This window comes from Takifugu rubripes, chromosome 21 (genome assembly GCF_901000725.2).
Source record: "Takifugu rubripes chromosome 21, fTakRub1.2, whole genome shotgun sequence".
NCBI lineage: Eukaryota > Metazoa > Chordata > Actinopteri > Tetraodontiformes > Tetraodontidae > Takifugu > Takifugu rubripes.
Window position 1 is genome coordinate 2763037 of NC_042305.1, and position 5053 is coordinate 2768089.

General features: G+C 49.4%; 1 long non-coding RNA gene across 1 annotated transcript; it reads right to left on the reverse strand.

The window, feature by feature from the left end:
* Positions 1–547: 547 nt before the first annotated feature.
* Positions 548–4599, reverse strand: LOC115247591 (uncharacterized). The gene is made up of 3 exons (XR_003886638.1): positions 4343–4599; positions 1938–2360; positions 548–1805 (listed from the first exon to the last, which is right to left on the reverse strand). It is a non-coding gene; the product is annotated as an uncharacterized lncRNA (long non-coding RNA).
* Positions 4600–5053: the final 454 nt, after the last annotated feature.

The window sequence follows — 5053 nt, forward strand, 5'->3', positions numbered from 1 at the left end:
GAATAATCTCTCACTCACTTGAATATCTCAGGCAGTAACGGCGGCGTTTATTGGCGCGGGCTGCTGTTTTATGGCTTAATCTCCCCCGGTAAAGCCATTCAGCTACAGGTCATATTGGTTTATTGTTGTGGCACTTTATCGCCAGGATGTTTCAACAGCCAGCGAAACTCCAGCGGCGGATTCGGGGCGTAGAATTTAGATCTCGGTGGGGTTGGGTCCTGTCGAAGGTCTGTTAGAGGCGGGAGACGGGTGGGATAAACAGGAGGGGGTTCGCTGGCGTCTCGCTGTCCTTGCGCCGCCCGCTCGTCCCCGGCCGGGGCCGCCGCGCTGTCACCTGACCCGGGAGTGACAAAGCAGAGTCCTTAGCCCTGATTATGGGAGCAGGAGGTCAAAGGCACAGCCAGATATGACAGACACCCTCTCACTTCCCGACCTCTGTCACTTCTCATCCGTACGAGCTGCCGGCGGCGTCGGACAAGGACGCCGCCGGACCGTCCTCGGCCGGCGACCTCGCCGTCCTGCGGGACAGACTTGTCAGTGTGTCTAGGCTGCTCTGTACAGTACAGTAAAACCCCCAGTTTATTGGTTTAATTCGTCTGCTCGTTGCTCGTCAGAGGAACTTTAGGAATAAGAAAGCAAGATTATTGATGATGTCACATCCTGTGACGGTGTCCTGGGTTTTATGTGCTTTGTGATCACACTCCTCTGATGATGGGAATCTATTAAACCAGCAGGACAAATGAGCGTCCTTATTTTAAATTGATATTGTTAATCATTTAGAATTGTGAAGAACACACTCGCTGTTTCCCCTTAAGAGAAGCTCATATTTACGAGAACCGAGTGAATCTTTTCACCGCCTCTCCTATAATTAACCTTCACAGCGTTCTATGGAGCACGTGAACCACCAGCAACTAATATTGTCCCAGCTCCTAAAAGTGCCACCTGCACCGTCAGCGGCTCCATAAACTCCCCCGATGAGCGTTGACAGGAAAAACAAGAAAGAGTTGCAATGTTTTCTTCCGATGAGTTAATGTCCTGAGGTAAACCTGGGCTAAGCTAGAGAATGCTTCTAAAGTAGGAGCAGACTGAACACAGAGACTCATAACGCTACAACACACACACACACACACACACACACACACACACACACACACCCCAACTCTTTCTAAGCTATCCTCAGAAGGCTAATATAGCAGCAAATTACCATATTCAACAGGCTCATCTCTCTCTGCTCATTAGCAGATAAACGATATGCCTATATTTAAAGTACTATCACACATTAGTGTCAGCATGAAATGTGTGCGCAAGTGTGTGTGTGGGTGCATCTACACACACTAAAGCCTGTGTCACACACACACACACACATACACAGCGAGATGAGATTGTGCATGTTTGTGACATGACAAGATCATCCTACGTTCATCCTCTTTCTCCACCGTGTATGCAACGTGCCTCCTCTCAGAATGGAGTTTGCGCGCGTGTGCGTGTTCCTGCGCCTGTGTGTGTGTGTGCGTGTGCCTCCCTGGTGATGTGGAGCCAGCTCAGTGAGCTGTCAGTAGGCGGGAGCAACACCAGTGCTGGCGATTAGCATGAGCTTCCAGGGGGCGCCGCAGTGGCTGCTGGGAGATTGCGCTGCAGACGTAGACCTGTCTCTTCATCTGAAAATGACAACCCCCCGTGGCACCGCCTGCTCTCGGAGACAACACCGTCTCCAGAGGAGATACACTCGCGAGCTTTCATCTCCTCCTGATTCCTCCTGACCATCGTCAGCAGAAACATCTCAGGCGCGGCGCTCCACACCTCTCCTGCATATCAAATTACAGTCCCGGTTATTTTAGTGGCTGTAGACACGATTTCATTATTGCCCAACTTTGCTGGAATTAGCTTAATGCAGCAATGCTATGCTAACCCTCTTAAAGTAGAAGATAAGTCAACACCTAGTTCCGGTCCGAATGTACTGATGTAGTTTAGCTGCAGTTGCCATTGTTTCCTCTTCCTCTTCACCTTCATCGTAGGCTTCGGCGCTGGTGTGTTGTGTTTCGAGGCTCGTAGCTGTGGCTCGCCGCCGCGTAGGTGAAGGGTTTATACGGAGGAGCTCACTCCGTGCAGAGGGTTTCATGCTTTAGATTTTCTGTTTGGTGGTTGATTGTGTGGTGAATGTTGAAGGGAATTAAAAGTGAGGTCTGCAGAGGAGGTGTCAACACGAGATCCCTCCGTTCTCTTCTGCGATTTGCATATTTATTCCATCGCTGACGTGCTGCTGCTGCATCTTCTGCTCGTCCAGGGTTTCACCATCGTGTAGATGATCTACTGGCGGCTCCGCTCTTCTGGTTCATGCCTCGCCCACCTGCGATTGTGATCTGGACCAGAAGCAAAATAAGAATCCAGCAGATATTAAACATGTTCATCCAGTCAAACATCCAGAACTTTAAGAACTGATACTTGAGCCTTCAAGCTAACAGCAGAGGCAACATGTGATGCTTTGGCTGCGTGAAGGACCACAACGGCCAGACTATTTTACCCTTAAATGTTTAAAAGTGCCTCTTCTTCTGAGTCAATGGCATTTATAGCTTCTTATATTTAATTTACACTTTCTTTAAAGACAGAAACAACGATTCCGTAAACGATGTTGCAAGAGTCAGGATCGTCTGTGTCGCCTTGGACTTGGTTCCCATCAGAAGCAGCGCGGACCTCTATAATATGAGCAGCACGTATCTCAGATTTCTCTCTGCTCCACTTCTGGAGCCACCAAATCTGGACCTACAAGGGTCTGAGGCTTCTCGCTGGGTTTCTGGACTCAGCAGCACCTCAGAACCTCCGACGTGAGGGTGGAACCCTCATAAATAAAGGCGTATTCCTTCATCCAGGACCTGGTTTGTGACCATCATAAAGGTCTCGGCGGGGCAACAAACACACGAATCGAAACGTTCGGGGCTTCACTCTTCATATTTCTACAATAAACTATCAAACTCGATTCTACACGACACACCGAAGCACTTTTAACGTTGCGTAATTAATATGAAATTAGCGCGCTATTAGATGCGGGGCTAATTTGCCGATGGGGGGAAACGGTTTTAATGCCACTGGAAAAATAAAGAACATTTAAAAGCGATTCGCTTTTTATGAAATCAGATGTGCTTTCATGTGTCGGCCTGCAGAGATTCTGCCTCCACAGACTCCCAGTAGGAAAGTTGTCTGTTTTTCTGCCTTTAATGTGCGTTTCAAACCGCGCTGTGTTGATCCAGCCCCAGTCCTCCCCGGCCCGGAGAAATCTGACAGCCCCGCGCTCTTTTTTCCTAGTCATGAGCAAAAATTTGGGCGATTAAAACATTTATGACTGATTAACAGAGAAGTTATCCCTTTTAAAGCCTTTCATGTATAAATTATGTGTATTTTGATTTGAAGCGTTCTGCTTCTGTGTTATTGATGAGACGCTCTAATCAATTAGTAATTGGAGCACAGCTTTTAAATAATGCATTTATTAGGCCTTGTGATGTGTTTAATGGCAGCTCCTCGCCGCGCAAATACGTCTGAAGTGCCCTAATGAGACTTTAATGGCTCGGCCTTGGGAAAATGGCACATCTCGCTCCCTGACGCGGCTGCACAATATGTCTTGTTTACACTCAGCTGGCGAGTCAGAAAACCAATGTACAGAAGTTCTGACAAATTGTTATTTCTGTTGTTCCCCTCATCCGCGGGCGCCCTTTGCAAAGAGCATGTTTTTGTCTTGCTCCTCCGGGTCCTCCTACATTAGCATCATGTGATAAACTGCAGCATCCGGATCGGTGCTAAACGTTGGCTGTGGCTGTCCCACGGCGACCAAAAATCCTTTAGCTGAACGTGGTGATGGTGCAGCGGAGGAGCCACCTGTGTGGGAGGAGCCACCGGTGTGGGAGGAGCCTGCCACCTGCCTCTGGGGGAGGCCGCAGCTCTTTAGCTAAAGTCTATATAACCAGCCAGGTTATGCACACCATCCATCATCATCAGCCGGGCTGTTTGTGGTTTGTCAGCGGCGCGCATGTGTGTGTGTGCTTGTTAGTGCACGTATGTGCGCGTGCATGCAGGAACTGAGTATAGCAGGAGAGTTGTTGCAGACCTGGCAGGGGTCACTTTTAATTGGAACACCCAGCGAGCGCTTGAGTGCCGGTGTCACCGTTGAAGCTCCGCCCACACAAGACAGGCCCGCGCATCCTCCCTCATCTCAGGGGGGGGTGCGCGTTATATAAGCATTCCCAACCCTATATAAGCATTCCCAACCCTAAATACGCACAGTTTAAACGAGAAAAAAGGTCCACATTTTAGTTTAAGTCTGCTCAGGAAGAGCATAAAAACGAGACTTTACCTTATACGAAGGCTCTAATCCGAGTATCGGATTTGCTAAGCTCTGCCCGTCGTCCCTCCCGCTGCTCCGTCTCCCGACTTACTTCCCGAAGGTTATTCATCACATCTGAATCGAATCCCGTCAGTGACTTCCTGAAGCGCTCCAGAATTCCAACAATCGGCAGCAGTCAAAACACGTGTGAGGAGGAGGAAGGACCCGAAGAGGCTACGAGTCCTTTTGTTGTCACAATTTAAAGTCATCAAATGGAAGCACCGACCGGGGACCACTGCCCCCCCCCCCCCCCATAGGTTCAGCTGTACCCCTGCTTCATATTTATCCACCATTACAGCGATTCCCTCGCAGTGAGTCGGGGTTTTTTTTTTTTTATTCTGTTTTTCTTCCACTGTTTCTGTCTCATTTGAATTCCACTTGCGCTGCACCCTCCCCGCTCCCTTCAACACAATTTATGTATACATGCACACACGCGTGCGCACGCCCACACCCCCGCGCACATACGCACAATGTTTCAGCGGGAGTGGTGCCTGACAGGAACAAGTGACAGCTCCCTAATTACCTCCTCACTGTAGACGCTGACGCTGCCTAAGACGTACTGCTCATTTTCCTTCCCTCTCTCCCTCCCTCCCACCTTTCGATTCCTTTTTCTTCCTCTCCACCTCCTCTTCTCGCTCCCCTGTGGTGAATTATGCATGTCCAGGAACTCCCGATTTGCAT